The sequence below is a fragment of the Papilio machaon genome, chromosome 14 (assembly GCF_912999745.1).
Source record: "Papilio machaon chromosome 14, ilPapMach1.1, whole genome shotgun sequence".
Classification (NCBI taxonomy): domain Eukaryota; kingdom Metazoa; phylum Arthropoda; class Insecta; order Lepidoptera; family Papilionidae; genus Papilio; species Papilio machaon.
Window position 1 is genome coordinate 1,910,621 of NC_059999.1, and position 27,213 is coordinate 1,937,833.

At 31.3% G+C, this 27,213-nt stretch overlaps 1 protein-coding gene and 1 non-coding gene across 2 annotated transcripts in view; both read right to left on the minus strand.

The window, feature by feature from the left end:
* LOC106719817 (uncharacterized protein CG43867) overlaps nt 1–27,213 on the minus strand; it is a 237,087-nt gene that overhangs the window by 87,051 nt on the left and 122,823 nt on the right. The window lies entirely within an intron of this gene.
* Nucleotides 14,796–14,867, minus strand: Trnam-cau. Its single transcript has one exon. It is a non-coding gene; the product is annotated as a tRNA-Met (tRNA).

The following is a 27,213-nucleotide window of genomic DNA, read 5'->3' on the forward strand; positions in this document are numbered from 1 at the left end:
TTAAAATGATTCTGACATAAAAAAAACTAATAAAACTGTGGTATTTCCAAATTGTGGCAACACATGTCTTACCAAAATATTCGTTGTATTAATTAATAGAAAAACCTCGATCGACGTAAAGAGCTAGCTTTGCCAGCTATTCGGTGTACTCAGGCCCCGCATCGCACACATTCCGACCTAAATTCTCTACGAATGTCAAACGCTAAAAAGGAAACGTGACACTTTAACGAACTATTGTCTGTGACAACGTGTTATCACGTTACCTATGACTATACCTACGACGTACAACGACTAAGGTCAAAAAGTGTAACTCGGGATTCCTCATTTGATGGATTGGAACTATCGAACAAAAGATTTTTGGAACTTAGTTCCTTATCGCGCGTTGTGAAAGGGGGCTAGACGGAAAAAATTCTTACGATAAGTTGTCGCGACACTTTTTGCTATATCACCATGGCAACGACGTGACAATATATAACGAAAATTCATAGAAATAAAATGTACTTCTTGTGAAGACTTAAGTTTTTTATGCATAGAATAAACATTGGTTCCTTCACTAATTAATTGAAAGAAACTTCGTTCCATCCGGGTGTCCCTTGACACCTCTCAAGTTTTTTTTATCTGACTGTCTTATAGATATTTGAAATTCTTTCAAATTTAATAAACATTTCAAATATAGTCAAATGCATCCAACAAAACCGTATCAATATGACAATAAGTTTGATATTTCGAAAGATAAATTCGAATAACATAATATTTACGTCCAAAATGTAAAAGGAACGATTCTTTGCGGAACCTTAAAGTAAAGGCAATGAACTTGGCTTTCTTCTACACAACAATAGATTTTTGTTCCGTTTGGTGCACTACAGCGCTGTGACAGTCGCATATCTTATTACCATGTACAAGTTGTGTACTACGTGCTAGTGACCTGTTTGATTTAACCGTGCATTTCCACTGCCGAAATAATAATATAGTAATGGCCTCCATGTATAGAATTTGACGTATCTTTGTTTACAAAATTTGAGCATTCTGGACCGGGATTTAAGATCAAAACATTACAAACGCTATTATTGTCAACAAAACCGTGTCTTTATCATAGTTGTGGGCCAACGAACCGGTTAGATATTATGCGAAGAGTGAACGATAAACATGTTCGCCTTGATCCATTCATTAACGCCCACGAGCTAGTGAATGAATGAAAGTTCATTCGAGGCCACGCACGCGCCGCATTTTTGTGCCGTATACGATACCTATTTTTATTTTACACACGTATTTATACTAAAAACATTTTTAGTGACCAAACAACATGCATTTGCAACGTGACTATACCTGAATTAAAATAATGAAGTTGATACATTTTTATATATCACTAGATTTTGCCCGCAACTTCATCTGCGAAGTATTAAAAAGGCGTAAAATATCTTATATGTTACTCAATTTTGGTAGTTTATCTGTGCCAAATTTTAACAAGATCTGTTGAACCGTTGTAAATATGTGAATCAAACGTATACCATGGGAACCGTACAAACTGGGATCATAGTTAGTCTATCTATTCTTACATATTGTGGTCTACATCTATACCAAATTTGGATATACTTTCTAACAAACATCCATCGCTCCGTCCATCCATCCAAACATTCGTGTTTAGAATATTAGTAAGATTAATTACATTATCATTAATACTATTTTCATACAATGATTTGTACAAAATTAAAAATAAAACAATGAAAATAAATCCAACAGGTGTGTTCAAATTAGGGGACTGAAAAAATACAAGACTTCTGCTTGTTAAGTGAACTAACGTTTTCAACTCGATTCATTAAATGTAACAAAGCTTGCTTTTCTAGAAATTTTATCTGAAAATATATATCAATCTATACAAAACTGTTTCTGTGTTATTTGTGAATTAAATAAGTGTTATTAATTTTAATAATTCTAATTCAGTATTTTTAAATGTAATATTGTATGAATGAAGTTTGTCTGACAGATAGTAAAACAAAATTAATTTTAACCTTGAAAAAAAAAGTGTTTTTTTATTTCTAGAATGATTGAACACACTCTTCATTGCGAATCCCACGCAAAAATATAATTTTAGAACAACATTGATATACAGCTTCTCTTAAATTTTGTCGAGAAACATCTTAAGAGTTTTTTTTATTATTCTATTTATAATTTTAAAGGAGAATCCACGGTCCAGTTAAAACATCATAGTCTAAGAGCCGGTGGGAGTCAAGCTTCACCCGTCTGATAACCAGATGAGACAATTTTTTTTACCAAATAATATTGAAGTACTAAAAATTTAATTTTTATACGAAGTTATTTCAATCAGATTGTAATTGGAAGATGGTGATTTAGTAGTTTCTTCTCACAACAATAAATAATACCAAAAATGTAAATAAATGATTTCGGTAAACAACTTAATATGTATTAAATTATTATCTAATATAATAAAGACGCAACAGATAACAACAGCATAAGTTATTAAGGCTAAAAACACACTGTGGCATATTGCATAAGATGTGTTTGACATAAATTCAAAGCATTAGCGAACGTCTTAGATACACAAGATAAGGATAAAAAATTTGTTTACTATTATGCCGGTAATTGCCGCTAAATATTTAAAAACAGCACGTAGGATAATACGAAATTCTTCTCAAGCATTTGGTTAGGAAAAACTAGGATTAGTAGACTACTATTAGGATGTCGCCTACTGTTTTGTCGCCAGTGTGTAACACTGCCAATATCTTCCTGATACATTTTGCATTTTTACGATGATACGATTGTTTTGTAAAATATTCTAATTCATAGTTGGTAGCGGAGAAATATAATCAAATACTAAACACGGTATTTCATTACAAATGCTGTTCGTACAGTGAAATAGAAACAACGAGTGACAGTTGGTGCGCGTGGTTTAGACGCGTGTCGAATTCCAATCATTGGACTTATTGTTAATTCCACGTCTGTTACGTGTTTATTCTGTTAAAACGACAGGATGTAATGCATTATAAACGTTCGTAGAAAATCGTTGCACTTTAAGTTTATTTCATAAATACATCAAAATAAAAATGAATTGAGTATATAAGCTGTAATAGTTAGACAATCGAAATGGAAAAAGAATGTCTTCTTAATTTAGCAGTAATGTAGCTGTTCTTAACTGTCGTCTTAATTTGCAAAATTTCAATCCGTGTTTTTAACTTAATTAAGGAAAAACTGCTATTCGTACTCTCATTAAATTAAAAAATATACATTACATAATTCTACAAGTACGAATTTTACTTCCTTAATTAAAAAAAATCCTGCATACTAAATAACATCAGCATGATCAGTTCGACAGTAGTCAATACCCTGGAGTTATGCCTGTCATATGCTGCGTTGATGTTCCCTGTTACTTTAATAAGTAATGGACTATTATTGACATTGCAGTTTTTGAATAAAACGAGAGATAAATAATTATATTTTAGAATTTGTAAATAAATCATTTATTAGAAAATCCAATATTGAAATATTTTCAATACTAAAATGGTTATTTTATTTTAAAATAATAAAAATCATAAAATTAATTGATTGGACTTTCCAAGTACTCGAGATATAAGCTCATTATAAAGTTAGAAGAGTCCTCAATAATTTTGTATTACGTTTAACGAGTTCGTAGACTTTCCAATTATAAAAGTATTTTGGGTATTTTATAGATAATTATTTAATTGGGTATTTTAGACATTTTTAGAATTGACAATTTTATGAAGTAGTTTTCAGTAACTAACAAATCTTTAATTTTGAACAATATAAACCACTATAAGAATGTATATATAGGACGAATGCGACTTAAAGCATACTAGCTGTCACCCGCGGCTCTTTCTGCGGTGAATAAAAAAAGGTAGCTTCCAGACTATATTATACATCTATGCAAAAATTTCAGCGAGATCCATGCAGCTGTTCTGGAGATACTTTCAAACAAACATCCATCCATCCAAAAATTCTTATTCATTTATTAGTAAGATGTATAATTTCCTATTAATTCTTCAGTTGGTAGACTAAATAATTAAATAAATTGTAGGAAATAATTTTGAATATATATTCATATAAAAAGCATAAATAAACATACTACATAATGTATATAAGCGATTCGTTAATTACTACATATTTTATGTTCGCAAGTTAAATGCAGTTGCTATTAAGTTGGGTGTCGATTCCTATTAACAGAATCATTAACACAACAAAGGTGGCAATCCGCGAGCATGCAGTGAATACTAATCGATGTTGTCAATTACTTATGTTTAGTGCGAACACAGGATATGTGACCGCATCCGGAGATCATATGTCTTGCATTATCGATTGTAAGTGACCTCGTAATATTAATCAATAAACAATACGCCTCAATTTCTCTTGGGTAGATAAAGAAGTATAGGGTAGGTTATAAAAAAACTTTGTTGTTACTAACAATATGTATATGTACAGTCAGCTGCATAAACAAGTAGTCTCTTCGGTTTCAAAAATACGGTTGCTTGTAATTATCTTATATATAAAATTCTCGTGTCACGGGGTTCGAACTTGAACTCCTCCGAAACGGTTTGACCGATTCTCAAGAAATTTTGTGAGCATATTCAGTAGGTCTGAGAATCGGCCAACGTCTATTTTTCATAACCCCCCCCCCATTTAGTTTTTTTAACTGCGCTCGGACGGAGTCGCGGGCGACAGCTAGTCATTAGTATATATTCATGTTCGGAAGCATTCTAATGTATACGTGCATACATATTTTTGAAACCGAAGATGGATACAAGTTTAAAGCTTTCTAAATGTATACATATTTATGCAGCTGACTGTACAGGGAAAGGGGCGGAGTTTAAGTTCGTTGGGAAGTGCAAGGTGATTTCTTAAACTGAAACACTGCGAAAGAACGCGACTGTACTTTGCAGTCTCTAAATACTTTAACTATGTCAAGAAAATTTCCAACGTTCTTTTTGAACAATCTCAAGTTAATATTTCATTTAAATACCAAAGTGGAATTAAGTAACAAACACCTAAATGTAGGGAAGGAAACTTGAGATTCTGTTTCTCAGTTCAAAATAAATACAAAGTAAGCTTGTAAAATGCATCTAAAACTTTTCACTGCAATTAATGTTAGCAACTTTCTATAAAGCTGGGAGTTTTCCAGGAGTTTTCATCTCGCTACTTCACTTTATACGAAATAATACAAAGCCACCAACATCACCTTCGCGATTTAATAAAATGCGCCAAGTTTATAGCTCGTATACTACTACCAGTACTAAATTAGCTTTATAATAGAGATGAATAGAGTAGAAATATAGTAAAAATATTATTCCTTTAATTATTATAGTTGAAAAAAAAACAACGAAAACTATTTAACTTAATTATTTACTAATTACTAGTTTGGTATTTTATTACATGTGCTAGACTAAGATATAAATAAGTGATAGTTGTTAAAATTGATTGAACTTAAAAATCATATTACCCGACTGATTAGGGGTCTCATTGATTCTCGAGTATGTAAGTGTGTTTTCATGTATGAGTTTGTATGTATGTATTAAGTCAAGTAACATTACCATCACTAAAATATAACCAATACATAACATGCACAAAATTCTTAGTATTGTTTTGTCTAACATATTGTGAAAGGAATTTCTCTTGTACTTTTACATAAAAAAACGAAGTTTCCAAGCAATCCTTTGTCACCGGGAAATTCGCAAGTTTTAAGTGATTTTTTTCGCCACTCATTATTACAGTCTGCCAACTTTGACGGCGTTTTGTATAAAAAACAATAATTAATCTGAGTCGAAGCGATTAAAGTTACAAAGTTTTGTCCCGGTGATAGTTTTTGTTGAGGAAACTTCGAGTTACGATACAAATGTACGCTTTATCTGTCATAAAATAAAGTCAGTACAAAAAATTGTCATTAAAATTTAAAAAATAGCACAATAACACAATATTTTACTACTAATGGTAAGTTAAATCAATTTTCGGCAAACAAATCTTAACATGTTTCAAACGATTAGTAAAGTTATTGAATAATTAGATTCAGCCTTTTTTTCTCTTTTATACTAATTGTCGCCGGCGACTCCGTCCACGCGGAATTAAAAAAAAAACTTATTAAGTAGCCCATGTTCATACAGTCTATGTTCTACATGTATGTCAAATTTTGAAAATACTTTCTAACAATCATCCAACCATCCGTACATCTAAACATTCGCATTTGTAACAATACCAAGATAGCAAATTTATTAATCGACTGTAGAGAGTCTACTCTTACCCTCAATATTCTTTTACTTTATTAAAATCATATTACGACTCGTAAAACTAAGGTAATAAGGGTCTGTTAAGCCGCTTTGTCCTACCCTTCGAAAACTCCTTTACACTCCCTTCAAAATACAATTTATTATCAAGAAGGAAACCAAAACAATTGAATTACGTTTAAGCTTCCCCTAAAACAAAAGACAATTGTACCAAAGCATTTTGATATACCGCTATTTACGTACAGAAAACATTTTCATTTGACGAAAATTTACAAAGAATCGGTCAGACAAAGAGACCTCGGATCTCGTCAATTACGAACGTCCAATGGATGTTTAAAAAGCATCAAACTCTGTACCGATGTTTTAAATTCAATTGTTAATATAACAGTAGATTTCCATTGCAAAAACATTTTTAAAAAGAAATTATTACATTTGTCATTTCTAAGAATATATGTCAGGTGAGATAATAAGATTTTTACAGGTTTTCCGGAAGCAGAAATCCACTATTAAAAAAACGCTAGATAATATGTAATGTTAAAGGAATATAAAGGACTTATTGACACTCGAAGTTTCTTTTTTGAAAAAGCCTCACTTCGAAATTATTCACTTAATCTTTGTAAATTACTAACTATAAAAATTTATCATTACTAACCTTATAAGGTTGTACTTATTTTTAAATCTTACTTAAATATCAACTTTTTAAAAAAAATTACAAAACACAAGAGAAATACACACACACAAGAAATACTGTAACATGCAATAAAGGAATAAATAAATAAATAAATAAATAAATAAATAAACACTCACTTTATCGAATGACCTAAACAAAACAATTTTATTAGTTGAATTCACGAAACCATGTAACAATGTCTTGTACAAAACACGTAATAGACGAACTAGAATATAATGTTCACGTTCGAAGTGAATTTTATTTTCCTAGATAACGTAATATCTTGTTGAATGTTTTTAAACACAATTAATCATCATTATACTTTACATTGTTGATAGTTTCATCAAACTAACAATGTATTTCTTTATATGACGTCATAATAGAACAACAAAAGCAATAGACATGTACAAAAATATAAACATATAGTTACAGATGTTAATATTGATATATATACCTTCTAAGATGTAAACAAACACTCATAGCTTATGTGTTAACATTTAAATGCAAAATTAAAACAGAAGATTAGTAATAAAATCGAAGTCAAGTTTGAAATGGTAAAAACTAATTCTGACAGAGTTTCTTAGGAACCTAGAGATTAATATAAATGATACTAATCTAACTAATATTGTAAATACGAATGTTTGAATGAATTGATGTTAGTTTGAAGGTATTTCTAAATCGGCATAACGATCTCGCTCAGGTTTGGCATATATATCTATATATATAAAAGAAAGTCGTGTTAGTTACACTATTTATAACTCAAGAACGGCTGAATCGATTTGACTGAAAATTGGTGGGCAGGTAGCTTAGAACCAGGAAACAACCATAGGATAATTTTTACTCCGTTTTCTATTTTTTATTCCGCGCGGACGGAGTCGCGGGTAAAAGCTAGTAGTAAATAGTCTGAAAAAATACATAGGCTACTAATTATTATTTTTTTTAATTCCGGGCGGACGTAGCCCCGGGGGTAAAAGTATGTTCAATAAAACAAGTCTTTTAATTTTTTTAAACGTGAAAGGAACTTTTATTGAGCTTCTTAATATAAGTAAAGGAATTTTTATTTAGCTTGTCAATATATATACATAAAATACGAACTTCTCTTAGATATGCGTCAAATTAATTCATCAAAATTTTACGGACGTGAATAGAAAGAAAGTACGAAAAGAGAGATGCGATAGTTAGGAAACATGATTTTCAGCTCTACATTTGTCACCTTTTGCTTATAACCCGTATTTTTCTCTGCTATGGTCAATGACTTCTCTGTTCATGGCGAATTTTCTTTTTGACTCTACCGAGCTGACAATAATGTTCAGTGGAGATAATATAGTCATGTCATTAACCGCGGATACTGGACCGCGGATAAACAGTATAAATATATTGTTGGAAATTCATTTATTGTGGACATAAAGCAGCTTCTTACCGCAGCAATTAAACGCGTCCCTACAATTGTTATTATTCAGTTTCATTTCCGCGTAATTGTAGATCCGTGTACATGCCTACGTCACAATTATGTGCATAACTTAAAAATAAATTAAATAATTCTATAATAATATAGAAAATTGAATATTGTCTTTCATTTGTTTAAATAATAAAAATAAACAAAATTATTTTGTTAATTTTGTTTATTAAGTTAAGTTGTTATTTTTGTAAATAAATTTGTTTATCACCCTTTTACAATCCTGTATGGATTATTTTATATTTATGTCTCTTATAATAATATTTAATTAATAAATATATCCAACATAACATAATCTACCACGATGTTAAAGACGTGTTTTTATAAAAATTCCAAGAGCAATATAAAAATATATTAAATTCAAGAAGCGTGCGTGCATCTTATAAAATCACGACATTCGTAACACGGTGCGTCTTTTAATAACTCCCTTCACCTGTCAAACGTGTACAAACGCTTCAATGGGTGTTGTTAAAGGTTTATTATCCGCGCTTCGTCGGCGGAGTGTCGTGTAGGCGTACGTAGGTTGATAATTCAGTCTGAGACCGAGTACAAGGTTACATCAAAGGCCTTTATTGTGCAGCGAGCGTTGTGAACGCAGATTAAATTAAACTATACTATTGAATTTTAGGTTAGGTGAATTGGTGAATAATAGAGCTAGTGTTATGTAATTTATGTTTATAGAACGGTAGCAAAAATTTATTTGAGGAATGGTTTAAAATATTTGGTTTTATATTAGAACAGAAAGTTAGCTATTAAACTCTTACTTTAATCAAAATCTATGCTTGTACGATTCTTAGGAACGACATAATTTTCATCGTAAGAAATGTTACCTTGAAAGTCTTAATCGAAAATTCGAAATAACTCATAACAATACTTTGTTCTCACAAATAAAAAATACTTAATTTTTTGAAGTTTTAATTCAAACATATTTATAACGTCATTGGTTACAAAAAATACTTGTTTTAAAAAATGGGTAATGTAAAAGAGTACGTACCAATCATTAGCAAAATGTTTACTGTTAAAGCTTTTAATTAATTATCAAATCAACTAAACTCAATACAGACGTCAACCATTATGCCTCAGAAGCCAAAGATAAGATTCGAAATGGGTCATCGACCGACAGTCACAATAGAAAGTGCCTTGGAGGTGAGATAGCCAGGTGACCGAGATAGCGAACTGTATCCGATGAGCTAATTTAGTTTAACTACCAGTAAAACTAAAGCACTTCAATTCAAACATATTCGTGGAAACTAAAACTCACAACAACTCATATGGGACTAATAAAAAATAATTATTCTGTAATACGTATTTACAAAATTAATATCAACGTTCTAGAAAAGTACACACACTAGCAATTAATTAAAGGACATGTAAAAACATGTAAACACTCGAAAAAATTCCCGAAACTGTAAAAAGAGCACACAAAGATTTCTTCCACTTTCGCATCAGTCGTCAAAAAAACTCTGCACATTAATTAAAATCCGGCTTTTGAATAAAGTAAATATTCAAATATACACGCGTCGGAAACAAATACAGCGACGTAGCACACGTCTACGCCCTACGCGACCGCGGCTCAGACTGATCCGTTACTATAGCACCCGCCGTAGCCCGTAGCCCCGTAGCCCGCTACGTCTAGCTACGACGGATTGGTTTTATACTTCGAGTACGAACTTGCGAACTTATGTTACGTTTTAAATGGATCTCCTTTGAGAAACTATTGACAGTTTACACCTGCTGCTTATTCTTGCATTCAATACTTGTTACCAAAATTATATAGACTGAAATAAATATTAAATTAATAGTTTTAGGTTAGTTTTTCCTATAGTAAAATACTAGAATAAGTGCACGACAAAGTGGTGAACTATTAATTTCATAAATAAACGTCAAGAAAAGCAATTAAGGAAAAAAAAACAGTAGAATTATTAAAAACGATAACACCAGGATCACTAAATCAGTAATCCATTTATCTCTTTATGTCATTTAATATCTTATTAAAAGATATTCCGAGTTAATACCTTAATACTCTATTACAGCGATCAGCGTCGCAATAAACCTATTTATAAGAGGTACGAGGTAACATTTGCGAATCATAATACGACGAGTTTATCCTTAATAGAGCACGTCTGGTTTCATCCGTCACGATCGCCTCAGATGCAACGAGCGACAAATTGGCCGTGCATTAATCATGAGCCTCTAATAAGCCCAAATTATACCGAACATAGCTTGTTGACTATGCATTAAGATTTCTAATCTTGTCTGTATTTATACTATGATCTTAAGATGCAATTTCACTGACATAGTGTGCAAAGATAGAAAGAAAAATAATATGTTAATGTTTATAACAAAAATCATTACTTAATTACCTCGGCCTATGCATATATAATAATAATAATAATAAACTCATTAAACCATTCATAAAGCAAACAATAATTATAAAGTAAACAATAATATAGTTGGTTATATATATAGTTATATTTAGCTGATGTTTTACTTATTGAATATTATTAAGTTACTTAAAATTAAATTTTAATATTAAAGTATTTAACAGTATTTAAATATTCATAAACCAACGTAAATATGTAACATTAGTACTAACCACAAATTAAATTGATAATATTGGAGTATTGAAATGGTAAACAATCTGGCTAAAATAATTGGACAGTATAGCTGCCCGCTACCAGAATAAATGGGTACGCAATACTCTTTAATGTTACATACATAATGGGTCCCAAATGTCGCTAAACCGCCGACCACATAACGCATGGATGGACTTTGATAGTAAATTTGTTAGTACAGATTTATGTAGTAATCAATTAATTGTTTAATTCAATAACAGTGGGTTTCTGAGACCAAAACCGATATGATGTGATACATTTTGGTCTCAGAAACCCTCGGTAAGTGATTTATAAAATGAAGAACGGTAGTTGCTTCTCAACGACATGTGAATTGTTTTATTTGTTAAACGTCAAGGTTCAAAATTCTGGTACACTAGATTAGTTCTAGTGTACCAGAATTTTGAACCTTGACATAGTTTCACAATGTAATTGTTAAATACCATTATACTGAAATTAAGAAAAATAATTGGTTTCATCTTGACTTGAAATTTTTACATTTCATTTGAAAAAAAAAGATATTTACATTATTTTGCAACAGAGCGTATACTAGATTTTTGTGAATATGTTGCAAAAAGACTATTAAAGTAACTTATGTTTCAAATGGCGAAGTGTATTTATAAACATTTTCACGATTACTAAACATTATCGTAACTATTAAAAAAAACGACGTCTAAAATACATCAACAAGAAATCAGCAAACGCACGCAGCAAATTATAAAAACGCTCCATCGCCCACGAAACTATTATCTATGCAAACTATAAAGTACTCTAATCTAGTAGATAAATTAACCAAATTTGAATTCTATCATCTTAGCATTACAGCTTAAATTGATTTGTCACACCACAATACGTAGAGTAAATAAAGTATGAGAAGAGAAATCACCCACACACAGCGGCGAATTGACAAAGGCCTTGAAACTAATCAACTGGATTCACGACATTGCCTTGGATTCACTTCACTTAGTTTAAAATAGTTACAGGTGATGTAATTCTTGTAAATTATTTTCCAGACGTACTTTTTTATATCTGTACAAAAATGCATGATAAAGGAAATCAAAGTATAAATGCTGTGAAATATTAGTTTTATCAGTTGAATAAATACTTTTTCGAAGAATCTTTTTTATTTACAATACCGTTTACGAATATACTCTACTAGTTCATTTTACAAAACCGCATGAAACAGATTATTCAATACCTGAAACAAAGAAGAATTATATCAAATTTTTCACTTTACTAAAAAAACAATTACTCTCTCTCTCTCTCTCTCTTTCAATTTCTCAATTTGGTTTTGGCACAGTAATTTCACTTTTCCTAGATGTTTCATACTTTATATAAAAAAATAATCAAAAGATTTTATTTCATTATAATTTTATTGCATTCCCAAAGCCATCTGTTAAAAAATATTAATCCAATAAGACATGTCTAATATCTCATATTAATAATAATATTTAAATTAAGGGCCTGATACAAAAGGCAGTTATTTTAGAAACCGCGCTCATAGTTAGGAGTTTCCTGTCTAGTTCCTAGCCCTCACCACTGTTTGTTTGAGTCATGGGATTCCGCAGCCGGTGGTATACTATTTCTAATATAATATATTTTGTTATTTTTTTATGAAATGTATTATAGTTATTAATGAGTATTGGATGAATAAAAATCTTTAAATTAAAGGATATAAATTATTTCTTAATATTTTAGAATTTATGACAAGGCAGAAATCTTCGCTAATCCTCCTAAAGCACTGCTTTACTATTATAATTATCACTCAATTTTATTTCTTGATAAAAGTTGTAATATGGCAAACATGTAAAAACTAAGACTCGATAATATTTGAAACCAAAGCAATTAAATTAACAAAATTACCAAACAAAGTACACCTAGATATAGATAAATGAAAAACGCATCTGTTGTCCCATCCCACTATGGTCCATTAATTTAATTAGCACTATTAATTTGCATGACTATGTATGAGCTATTTTGACAGTAACCACGAAACATATCTAAAGTGAACGGCAAGCGATAATAAACTTTATGGCTTACGTAATAAGATCTAATTCAACAATAAGTGTAAGTTTTTATAAGCGCAATGGTTGGCCGCTCACCAAAACTGGCGCTTGTAAGCTTTTTATAGTCTATGGCAATTAGTGTGAAAAAGTATCGCAAAACCTTGCAACATCTGTGGCGTTTGCAAGCGGGAAAATGAGAAGAAATCAACACACTGTATACTTTGATATTAAGAGACGAAATAAACAGTACATATACTGTTACTTTAGCATTCATTATTTCATTGCTTATTTGAATAAATATTCTCAGTAAATATTTTCACATCAAAATGTCATTTCCTGTTTGAACACTTTTAAATGGAAACTCATTAAAATATCAATTTTCTTCGTCAATATTTCAAACTCGCTTCGTGAAGGCTTATTTGGGATGCCGTAATATCTTGACAAACCGTCGCCTAGCAACGGCACGCTCAGCGAAATTCCTAATTTCACCCTTTGCCACTACAACGACTAGTCTAACTTGACCTTCAATCTAAATGAACGCTCAAGTATTACGTCAAAGGATTTTTGAATTTAATAAACGTCGTCAAGGTCCTTGATACACTGGCGGCATTGATGTTTTAAATTAAATCCCACTTCGCATTATATGCTCAAGGATATTAAGGACATGGTTTTTATCTTTTCGAAACATAACGTTAAGATTAAAGAATGTTGAACTTAGTGCCCTAGTCAAAGTGTCATGTATTTACGTAAGTATTTTTTATTTTACTTGGGCAGTGTGTTTAACACTTTGGGTCTCAGAGATAAGGAGGTTGGAAGTGCCCACCGTAATGCATCTAAAATCATTGCTGTCGCTTAAACTACAAGCGTAGAGCGATTCATATTTTATCACAATATTAAAAATAAAAAGCAAAAATTTGTTCAAATACTGTATGAGTACATTGTTCGACTTCAAAAAATTATTTCTTACAATCTAATATATAAAATTCTCCTGTCACAGTTTTCGTTGCCATACTCCTCCGAAATGGCTTGACCGATTTTGATGAAATTTTGTGAGCATATTCAATAGGTCTGAGAATCGGCCAACATCTATTTTTTATAACCCCCCCCCCCCACCCCATTTTTTAACTTGCTAATTGCCGCGCTCATAATCAATAATTAGCCACTAAGCGAGTAGTTTAGTATATATTTAAAGTGAACATCTACACTAATCTTCCTTAGGGTAGATTTAGTATCAAAATATGAACGGCTCCAACTACTGTATAAAAAAAATCAACAATAAATAAACTGAAAAATCAGCTCTTCACTTGTACCATACTCTAAAGTCTTACAGTGTCCATATTTCAAGTGGGCGGCTCTAGCGGTGTACTGGAGACCAATTAGCCACTAGAGGAGCTATTAAGCCGTTTACTTCATTCACCGACGACAACTTAAAATACTATGATAGTATTTTAATTAGTCCAACACGAGGTTTTATTCTCGGCTAAATTACTTGAACTACAGTTCATGTTAAGTGTGCACAATATTTTTTACATAAACGCTTAACAAGTTTTCCCTAATATTAATTTAAATTACTAGTTAAAAGAAATGGAATATAAAGGTAGATGGGACCATTTAAATGTAAGAATTCTAGTTAAATATATCTATTAAAATCTCTCTAATGAAATATTTAATATTTAATGCATTGAAATATTTAGGTTAAAAATATCTAATTTGTTACATATGAAAATTTTAAATTAGTACGTTAGACTAAAAGTAATACTGGTGTAATGAAATTATTCGTTTAAAAAAAATCAACAAAAAGTTTCTTAGCAGAGCGTGGTTTCGATCCACGGACCTCTGGGTTATGGGCCCAGCACGCTTCCACTGCGCCACTCTGCTCTTGTCATGAACATTGAAATAAACGATTAGGTGACGATAAAACGTAAAATTCAGAACAAATTACCTAATATCTTGATAACTAATGATTTTGGTACACCAAAATATTGAATTAAAAAATCCTAAATTCTTCACAAAAAAAAAATTATGTTATAATTTTTTTCTTTCGGTCAAGACAAACATAACATAATTTAGACCTAGATAACAACGCCATCTATATTTAATTTTATACAATAGTAGCAATATAAACACCCGTACAATATGACGTGATACATTACAGTAAGACTTCGCAATTTGTTGCCGTTTTGTACTTTGTATGTCATCTATATAGTAATTTTATTTATTATCTATACTATTTTTATTCATACAGAGTATTATAAAGCGGAAAGATTTGTATTTTTGTATGAAACTAATAAACTAGACCCATCTCAAAAATTATTTTATTATTAGAAAAAATATTATTAAAAAAATATATTTATTTATTAACTCTTATTGCTAATACAAATTATACAGAAAAATTACTAAAATTTTTAGAGTATTCACGCGGACGAAGTAGCGGGCGAAAGCTAGTTTTATATAAATCGAAAACCTGGATCAGTACCAGAGAATTTATACTTTTACATTTTCTACCAGAAAATTGTTAGCAACAACAAAATAAGCTGTGAAAATTAAACCGTTTTATGAACCCTTTCAACCTGCAGTCACTCCCGTCGAACCATAAATCAATGTAACGTTACCAAAATTAAAGAGACCGTCCAATTTCCGGGGCAAAAATAACAACACCTGTCCCTGTTCGCTCCCAGCGGATAATGGCGTGAAGATTTATCTACTCCCGGAATTATAATGTTGCAAGCTACATCGGACCCAATGGGATAATCTGTTGCAGAAATAGGAAAATTAAGGGTTGTAATTAACCTTCTATGTATTATTTTTTATAATTTTTCATTCAGTTTTACTTACTTAGTCTTTTAAGGACCAAACAAGCAGCCTATTAGTGAAGATTTTCAAATCTTCACTAAGGTCTTCATTAGCGAAAATTAAGTCACGTGATGTAACAACTAAGTATAATATTTTAATTGACATTCTAAAAGATAATTTTTACGACTGTGGAATCCTTTTTATATATGTACCGTAAGATTACGCCAGTTAAACGTTTAAAAAAAAAGTTATTCGTAACTAAAAATGATAATTAAGTAAACCAGTCCCAACATTTAAAATTACGCATTTTTTTCCAACGCGCATTGATAAACCACAGGAGCAAATTTACATAACTCTCAATTATGCTTGGATTACATACAGCAGCTGCACGCTCCAAATGTAAATAAAAAACGTTCACATTCGGTGTTACTGGATTATGCGACGGCGTCAGAATGCGCGAGTTTAAATTATCCATCAAAATAAAAACAAAAATTGAAGTATAAAATAGTAACAGGCCGACCTCACCAACCATTTGACTATTAAGTACTAATTTAATAATATGAAAATAAAGAAATATGACTGCGTATAACAGAAAAATAAAGGTTACAAATGCAGGAGAAGGCTGGTTAAGTATGAGTGTGGAGGGGTACACTGTAAAGGAAGCCCTGGGTAGAGATGGAAGGATTGCGTGAAAGGTGACATGGTCAAGAAGGGGCTGGCAATGGAGATGACGGCATACAGATTGATTTGGAGGACGGAAACCTGGTGCACCAACCCTACGTAAGTGGGACAAGATCAGGGAGATGGTGAAAGGCAGGAGAAGACCGAAAAAAATACTGTCTGCTTTGAAAATTTAACGAAAATATACAAAAAAAAAATCCTATCAACATTCTATATAAATTTTATTCTATTATTGAATAAAGTTATTCTATCGTTCAGTTAAAACTGTTAATTTAATTAGTACAGCTATGGATCAAAAAAATACACAATATCCGCTATTACCTAAGCTGATTGTGTTGGTATACCCGAATTGCATGTTGGCAATACAGATAGAGTATTGTCCACAAAATGATCCTATGAAGTAAGGTCTTAAAAAAAAATTGTATAAAGAATAAGTTAACATAACTGTAAGTCAATGTATGGATTATATAAAGCTAAATAAATAAAATTGTCCACAAAATATTGTATTTTTACAACAGTCTATTTGACTTTATTTCATACTAGAAACCCAAACAATTAAAATTAAAACTTATTTGATCAAGTTTCGGATCAATCAATAAAACCTTTTTTTAACAATATAACCACAGATTAATAAAAAAAAATAATATAGTTTCATATATCATGTCTTAAACAAGAATTGATTTAAAAATAATACTGAAATAAAAATGATAAATTATAATATAAATTTACGCTGACCGTTGCAACTGATAGAAGCGTTTTCCCCCAACCCATCATTCACGCTACGTTTGTTATGCCATCTACAGGAATAATTTTAAATAAACCTTGTCCATTTAACAATTTTTCATTCTATTGCTAATATATCGTAGGCGGTAAGTATAATAATATGAAATCATAGAGTTCTGTCCATCTTTTGATAGTTAACAGTTATTTAGTCATAATGTTGTCTAATCTTCTTTGGCAAATAGGGAGTGTTTTAATTATTTATTAAAAGTCATCATTAGTATAAATTAAGTTAAATGAATTTAAGGAAAATATTTAAATTGAAAGGTTCCCTCAACAAAGCAACAAACCTTAAAAATGTATTCTTTTAAATAACTATAAAGTTACTAATATTATAAATGCGGAAGTTTAGATGGATGGATGTTTGTTTGAAGGTATCTCTGTAACGGCTAAACGGATCTTTATGAAATTTGGCACAGATGTAGAACATAGTCTGGAAGAACACATTAGTAACACACTTTTAAGTTTTTTTTAATATAACACGGACGCATCCCGGGCAACAGCTAGTTAATTTATAATTACAAGACACAAGGAATACATCGTTTGAATTATCATTAATTATGCAGCAATCGAATTTATTAATGGCTTTCCGTAAGTGGCTTGCGAACAGTTAATGTAGCGTTCCAAATCCGTAATTGATTAAGTACTTTGTAACATGAATATTAATCACAACGCAATGTATGCATAATGATTTAATTTGAACACAATTTAAGATTTAATTAATACAAGTAATCCTGTCTTTTAATTTAAACAAGCAATGTTAAAAAAATCAAACTAATTACTGTTAAGTTTCGGGAAAGATGACACATCTAATAACACTTTACACTTCAGAATTGGTCAAGTTGTTTAGGCTACAGAAGATATATCAAACAGACATGGAGTACGTTTTAAATAAATGTGGGTTTTCATTGTCGAAAGATTAATATAAAACATATTGTTAATTGTAATTATATCTATATCTTATCTTATATCTATATATATAAAAGAAAGTCGTGTTAGTTACACTATTTATAACTCAAGAACGGCTGAATCGATTTGACTGAAAATTGGTGGGCAGGTAGCTTAGAACCAGGAAAAGGACATAGGATAATTTTTACCCCGTTTTCTATTTTTTTTTTATTCCGCGCGGACGGAGTCGCGGGTAAAAGCTAGTTTATAAAAAAAAAACAGTTTTAAACAAAAAATACGTTTTAATACTAAAATTTGTAGACCATCGTTTGTATTTGAAATTAAATTTATCGTATAATTTCCTTTATCAACTGCAGACATTAACAATTATGTATGAAAGTCGTAAATACGTTCACGAAATGCAATAAAAATGATTTACGCTTTGGGGACAGTATACAATCACCAGTTTAGCTTAACTATGCACCCCATAACTACCTATTGTCTAGTGCGTATTACTATTACACAGTACACATCGTTATTATTCTAGCTTTAGTGAAAGAATAAACAAATTATAACGATAATATTAAATAAAGTACAGCCATGATTTCTTGTGTCGGAGGCCAAGACCCACTTTGGGTCGCTGCGCCAGCGGAGTAAGTAAGTATGATACGATTTAACACATAGTCACTTGCAACGACTGAAAAATGTGTAAAAGAAAGAATTCTTCCTTTCTAGAATTTTAGGCTTACTATTGATTATCTGCAGTTGCTCTTGTATTTTGGATATTACTCAGGTCACTTATCATTAGTTTTTGAGACCAAAATCCCTGTATAAAACATATTGTCATCCCAATATGTGTCATAACAATATGTTTTATACAGGGATTTTGGTCTCAGAAACCAAAGATCGTCGGTTTCTATTGTTTGTTACACATCAAATTCTTTAAACAGAATGAGGTAACAATATCTTTTCAGATTGCAGCAGTAACCCATTTTATTTAGGCAACCCATTGATCATTTGCCTCTTTATTTAAAAATATGCAACATTCACGGTATAATTAGCAATAAGATAGGATCTTGATCCTGACACGCCTACAATCAACATGCTAATCCAGTAAGACCCTCAGATGCCTGTACGCGTAATGTATTTTTGTTTACGCATGTTTCACACGCGATTTATAACAAAAAGAACCTTGTGTTCATTTCAATCACGTAAATGTAACTGAAAAACGATGTTTATAACTACGTCATCATTTTTAAACTATGTCTCCACAGAGTAATATGTTATGCCCATACGCAGATTTCATAAAAAAAATTGTACGAATAGTTTCCTAATAATTATAAAAAAAATGATATAAAATTATATCATAACTAGCTGTAGCCCGCGCTCAGTTAAAAAAACTTAATAGTGGTATGGAAAATTGATAACAGTCGATTCTTAGACTTTCTGAATAGGCATATAAAATTTCATAAATATCGGTCACGCCGTTTCGGAGGAGTACGGTAACTAACATTGTGACACGACAAATTTATATATAAGAAGATTATGCAATTATTATTATTTAAAACAGACCAATTTTGTTTGTTGAATGATGATGAATGCATCAAAATCTTTTTAGTTTTAAATTTTATTGGTCCCCCACCACTTTTATGATATTTCTTGCTCATTACCATAAACAAAGATGATTTTAGAAATTGTCTCTGTCCTTGTGATTGTAAGTTACAGCGTTATAAACAATCATTAGTGCTACACGCATGCCTAGGCAGGCTTCGGCTCATTAATATTCATGTCGGAATGTACCAAAATTAATTCCGGATTTGATTTATCTCGCTACGTCCGCACCACTTACAATTTACATTATTACAGGCTATCCATATTTAATGAATGTATCAATAGCTTAATATGGAGTAAATTTAACTGACTAGCTGTTCGCGACTCTGTCCGCGTAGAAAAAAAACTTAATCAGTAGCCTATGTGTTCTTCTATGCTCTATCTCTATGCTAAATTTCATAAAGATCCATGCAGCCGTTATAAAGATCTTCAAACAAACAAACGATGTTTCAGTTATTAAATTGCCTAACCTTGGGTTTCCACTGATGAAAAATTGTAAGAAAACATATTATCATCCTTATCTTCTAGTTAAAAAACCTGAGAAATGGTTCGCGATGTGTTTTCTACGTGTGTACTGGAAATGGTGTGAATAGATGGACGTTTTAGTATTAAATTATTTTAACAGTCCTTTGTTTATTGAAATTATGTTAACTTAGGTCCTGACCTTAATTCCTACTTATTTAAAGTGAGTCATAGTTTTAGCTTTTAAAGTGCTTAGCTAAGTCAAATAGTATTAACTTAGCTCTTGAAGACCTACATTATAATCCGATAGAAAAACTTAAGCGAATAATTTTTTCTATAACTTTCTCGGCAGCTTAGTAGCTTACTGTTTTGTTCAATATTTTTTTTATTACAATTAGGACTGATAGTTATCGAAAATGATTTTGGAATATCCTTTAAATTTTCAATTATGTCAGTGGTAAATTTAATTTTCTTTTAATGAAAAAAAAAAAGAATTATCTAAAAAAAGTTCCGTAGATGATTGAAAAAAAAAAACACAATGTCATAATAAAAAGAACGGTAACAGGTGCGGGAGGTGTCAATGGCCCATCAACGCGATTGACATGTGACAAGACACTTTACCATATAAAACTTTGTTTTACTTTATTTTAGTACATTTACTTGTACAATTAGATACAAAACACATTCATAGCTAGATATTTTTCTATTTAATCATCCAAGTACAAAATTCGACAGCTAAATAACAAATTAAAAAGATAATTTTATATTATTTTTTAATGAAACTAGACTTATTAAAAGTATTGCTTGAAAGAAACTTTTAAAGTATGATGAATAAAGGAATATCCCGCAAAGTAACACGGTACATCCATTAAAGACACAACTTGCTGTCTACCACTCAACGTATAATTTAACAACGTCTTTTAAGGCGACGACATTTACTTAGGAAAGACATTTATATGAACCTCATTAGAATCTTGCAAGATTTTTTTTGACTGTGTTAATTAATGTTAATTAAATTTTTACACATGTAAAAATCAAATTTTTTAGGAGTAAGGATTAAGTATATTAGTGAAGTTTTTCAATCTAACTAATATTAAATCTAATGTATGGATGAATGGATGTTTGGTTAAAGGTATCTCCAGAACGGTTCAACGGATCTCAATGAAATTTGGCATAGATGTAGATGATAGTCTGGAAGAACACATAGGCTGCTTATTAGGTTTTTTAATTCCACGCGGACGAAGTCGCGGGCGACAGCTAGTTTAAAATACTTAAATAGTATATTAGATTAATTGTGTATGTATACACTAAATTAATGTATACTATTTGTAATGTTATACATAAAGAGATAATATGCATTTACATTTATTAACCTGCAACAGCACGATCACAGTTACCGCTGCGTTTCTTTATGCGCTACAAATTGCTTTTTTATCACGTGACGTATCCGACACGAATCCGCACGGATTTCTACCTTACATGCAATTTAGATTCTACCGATAACCAACGTTATATAGCAACCTCAAGTTCCATCTTACTAATATTATAAATGCAAATGTGGGGATTGATGCATGGATAAATGTTTGGAGGTGTCTTCAGAACGGTTGCATGGATAACCTGGAAGAACACATAGACTATTAATTAAGTTTTTTTTTTATTCCGAGTGAACACAGTCATGGGCGAAAGCTATTTAAATAATATAATGTCATCCATACATTAAAACGTTGTATTATTTAATTGATAATCTATAATTGTTTAGGGATTCCTTTAATCGACTTAAATAAAAATTATTGCCACTAAATTCATTGGCTCAGGGTACTTCACTATACTTGAATTCAATAGAAATAGTATGCAATTCACTTTTATTGTCTACTAGCTGTCGCCCGCGACTCCGTTCGCGCGAAATTAAAAAAAAAACTTAATAAATAGCTTATGTGTTCTTCCAGACTATCTTCTACATCTATGCCAAATTTCAGCGAGATCCGTTGGGCCGCTCTGGTGATACCTTGTAACAAAGATCAATCCATACATACAAACGTTCGCATTTATGATATGAGCAAGATTTATTTATTTTTGAAAAGTTTTATTGTTTAAATCGATGAGACAAATATGGCTGTTTTTAATAAGTCTGTGATTAGCATTATAAATGTATAGTTGTTTAGATAGGTTGTCAAAAATTCGCATTTCTATTGAATATGTTACAATCATTACACTTTCAACGAACTAGATCAGTTTAATGAAAAGAAAAGCCACGTTCTCATACATTGAAGTGAAGAGAAGCGATATTAACTAAATAGACGAAACCTAACTACGAGACTATCAAAAGGAGACCTTCCACGTTAAACTTTTAACATAGAATAAGACTGTATTACGTAGCTCAATGTAAAATGGTTACTCTGACCACTGGTTTGGAAACTCCAGATAATGTAACGAAGTTATGTTGCACTCACGAATGAACATTCTTAAAATTAATTTCTTCAAATGTACTGTAGATAGCGTATATAAAGTTGCTGTATAAATCTGTGCGAGAATCGCTCGTATCGTTTTGTTTAGACTTCGTGCTACACGCAAGGGGTGGTAAAGTATTGTGCAAGCGATTCTCGCTCTAATGATCTAATAGGATTGTGTTTAAATGGTTGAACATCACTTACAAAAAGCTCTCGTCTTACTCTCTTAACGATAATATCCGTTAATGCTTTGTAATGGAGGGAAGTACATTGAGTTTTTGAACTTTGTGTTTCGATGTTTTAAAAATGACATATATTTGTTACAACATATAATTCTCTCTATCTAAGTCACTCTCTTATATTGAGGGTCGTCGTCAGCATGAGGGATGCATCTCTAGGATAATATGCCTTCATCGGCTACTTAGTATTTATTTATCACTTGAAATTTACAAAATAAATCAGTGTTTTTATCTTACTTCTTACTAACATTATAAACGTGAATGTTTAGATGGATGTACGGATGGATGGATGAATATTTGTTTGAAGGCAAAGATATAAGACATAGTCTGAAAGAACACATAGGCTACTTATTACTTTTTTATTTAATTCTGCGTGGCGACAGCTAGTAATACATAAATGTTTGTGGTTGTTGATATTATGATTATAACTAAAGCAGATTGTATTACAGAACAGTTTGCTATCTCTATTTAATTATTATTCACAGGCATCTTTGTTAGCAGTACAATGTACAGAAGACAATTGTTGTAAACTCTGAATACGTATGTACCTGTTTGGCAGCTTGTAGCTATCGTTTCAATATGCTTCTATTGTTGTCAATATCAGAACCGCTATGATAGCTAACACATAACGTTAAATATCTATGAATTTATAGTATATAAGCATTTATATTAACATTTAGATAAACTTGATTATGTATTGTTATATTTATCGCGAGTTTCTGAGAATAAAATCTCTGTATAAAACATAACAGTGATAAAGTATTTTAGTCTCAAAAACCCACGTGTGGTGTAACAAAAGTGGATAGGATACGAAATGAGTATTTAAGAGAAAGTCTGAAAGTAGCACCGGTAGTAGAAAAATTGAGAAGTAAAAGGTTAGCGTGGTATGGGCATGTTATGAGGAGGGAAGAATCGCATGTGGCAAAGAGAACGTTAAGTATGAGTGTGGAGGTACAACGGTAGAGGTAGGCCTAGGAAGAGATGGATGGATTGCGTGAAAGATGACATGATCAAGAAGGGGGTGACAATGGAAATGACGGCAGACAGATTCATTTGGAGGACGGAAATCTGGTGCACCGACCCTACGTAGGTGGAACAAGGTCAAGGAGATGATGAGTCTCAGAAACCCACGGTTAGAGTTTTATCCATAGGTTAAATAAATTTTTGCCACTACGTAATTATACAATGATCAGCATTAAGAAAGGGCATTATTTTTAAAAAGAGCGATTAAAAAAACATTAGAGTGCGATTTAACGGTAAATGACAGATTTGTTTTTTAAAGTGTTTTTATTTATATTGTGTTGCTCTTACAACAAAGCGGCAAAAATAAATTGTAATTTATTGCATAAAAGGAAATGCAACAAACGCAATTCCTGCGCAGCGATGTAATTCAAATCAGAACAAAACGTTAACGCAGCCAACAAATAATGCACAATGCAGAATTTTATATTAAAATATCAAAATGTAATAAGTTATACAAACATATCACTCAATTATAAACACTATGTTAATCAAATAGAGTTTAATTTACCACAGCTGTATCAAGAAATTATGCTTTTGTTGATCGTTCGGAAACACGGATGGGCGAGCTTGAATTGATAGCAGAGTTTGTGGTTTGAAGGGTACAGGAATTCGACGTATTCCAGTTATATGATCCGAACTCAAACAATTTACTTTGTACTCTGTCGATAAATTTGGTTTGTTCAAAATTAATAATGAAAATTTTGACTTACAAAATTTTCTCGGCATGTTAAAATACCACGTGAAGATTAAAGACTAATCTACAATGTTATAAATGTTTTCAATTTTTTTTTTCAATAAGCAAAATATGAAAAGGTATTTAGGCAGAAACTTTTGTATTTCTAACCCTATTTTATATAGAACGTACAATACGTAACAGATAAATCAATCACCTTGTCATCGCTGAGGCTTCAAATGGCTCTAAATAAAGTATTAAATATACATTACGGGTAAACTCTCTCCCAACCCCAACTTCTATATAACGCCTACCCGTACTAAAGATAAGCCCTGTGCATAAACATGGTAACCCTTGAAAAGAACTAACGATCCGTATTCAAGAGTATTGAAAATTTATTCTGAGTACGCAAGTCTCTTGGATGGTTACTTATGGTACTGCTTTACAGCACTAGCCATTTCTTTTCGACCCCTTCATTCTCATAATCACTTCTGAAAGTTCTATACAAACGATAAGACAACAAGAGTCAAGAAAGGTCACCTTAAACTGGTAAGTATTAAAGACGGTGTGCGGTGTGAACACGCAGGAAAATATGTGAAGTTTGAGGCTGTATTTTTCGGTTTATAAACAAGAGTTTATTTTATAGCGGAGTTAACACGATGTACGTGGAATTCGTTTTGGCGGTTTTGGTAAACTTTCAGTAGACGTCGCGCGTAGTAAAAATAGTAGGTAGTAAGTCCGTAAACTGCCATTTTTGTATTAAGAATGGAGTGTGTCTTTTCAGACTCTTCTCAGTTATACTGAATAATTTCGTTGGTATCTTTCCTTATTATGTTTTTTTTAAAGGTTTGCGATAGTTGCTCTATAGTTATCGTGCGCATGTAATTTATAAATATGTTTTAATAAAGTTGCTATGTCTATTAAGGATACCTAAAAGAAAAATTTTATTTTTGAAAGGTTCATGTAATTTTTCATCACAATAGATGGCGTTGTATTTTAAAAGCCGGGATCTCTGTATCCCGGTTATGGAACTCCGAGTCGATTCTAGCCGGGGGCAGTCTTTGATTTATGACGGACGCAGTTCCGACCAACCCCCTTTCCACCGTCCGATATATTTTTCGCATTACTCCAGTGAAAGAAAAAGTTGAGATATGACGGTGTGATGCGATGACGCGTGTTAACTCGAATTCCGGCGGTCATTTACTATATTATTTTAAAGAGATAAATTGTTTTAATATCGTAGTTTTATTATATCACTAATGCATCAAATGATGTTTTAATTTTTTATAAAAGGATAAATGTTTAGTAACCAAAAAAATCAAATTTGTAAGTTAAGCTAAGCTTATTTTGGACATAAAACTTACGTCAAAAGATAACTTAGTTGTTTTTTTTTGTTAGAAAATTCATTTTAAAATGAAACCATAACATTAAATGAAACTCGAAGCTTGATGTTCTTTGAAAGGCTGTGTTTTTGCAACAGATACAATTTTCCACATCAAAGGCACCTTCCCGTTGCTTTATATTAAAACAGGTTGTTCTCTTAATAATCTAATTGTAAGACCTTTCTTCGTTCTTTCGAGAAAAGGACGAGCAAAGTAAGACATCAAAGAATATTATTTAAAAATATTTCTACAGAAAACAAGTTATTTTATTAATTTTTAAATGGAAATTACGAATTTCTTTTCATGATTCTATTTCAGAAGTTTATTGTGATTAGTTTAGTGAGAATAATTATATGTCTTTCTGCTATGTAAAGAGTTAAATGGGATGAGTTCCTTAACAACTATTTAATACCATAGCTTAATTTGGATTTCGTAATTCAGATTAACAGACTGCTTATTCGTTAAACAACTATGAATTTGGCTGACACTTTATTTAAATAAAATAAAATATCATATTTTGTTTTAAAAAATTTAAAACAATAAGTACAAACACACAAACACATACACACACACACAAACACACGCATAAATCACACAAAGAAATGTTAATTTTGAAAATTATTTACTCTTTATGTTAAAATGTTAATTGAAACTGTTATGTACACTGGAAGAGCGAGGCATTCCCTACACAAGTGTCTCTTGACTACTTTTTGGGAAGCCCCGGCAACTTAATTGTAAAGATTTACTTGAAATAAATACATTTTTTTTAATAAGTACATCCTCCTAAAACATAATATTTAGTATCGTGGTTAACTCTGTTATAAATAACAGCAGGATATTTGAAGTCAAAGTTATAACAAGCGAGTAACGGAAGTCGGTTAGCGCGGGTCCACCCAAATTTAATAATGAGATATCCCCCGTTGCCTGTAGCCAGGATTTACTACCGCTGTTTGTAAATAAACTCTACTGGTATACTTTCGACGAGTATTTGTGTATACAGGATGAGTTTTATTGGACATGTTGTAACAATCGGTTTAAAAAAATACTGGTCTATGGGAATTATCACATCCTTAATTTAGTCTCGGTTCTTTTTTAATTCTCGGCAGATATCTGATTGATTATCAAGTTTCAATGAAAACGTGCTTTTTTAGTACATGCTTGCATTCATAAGACACTAAATTTCACATACACTACAATACGAAAATTATGTTGCATTTAAAACGTCGAACTAAAACATTTCATGAT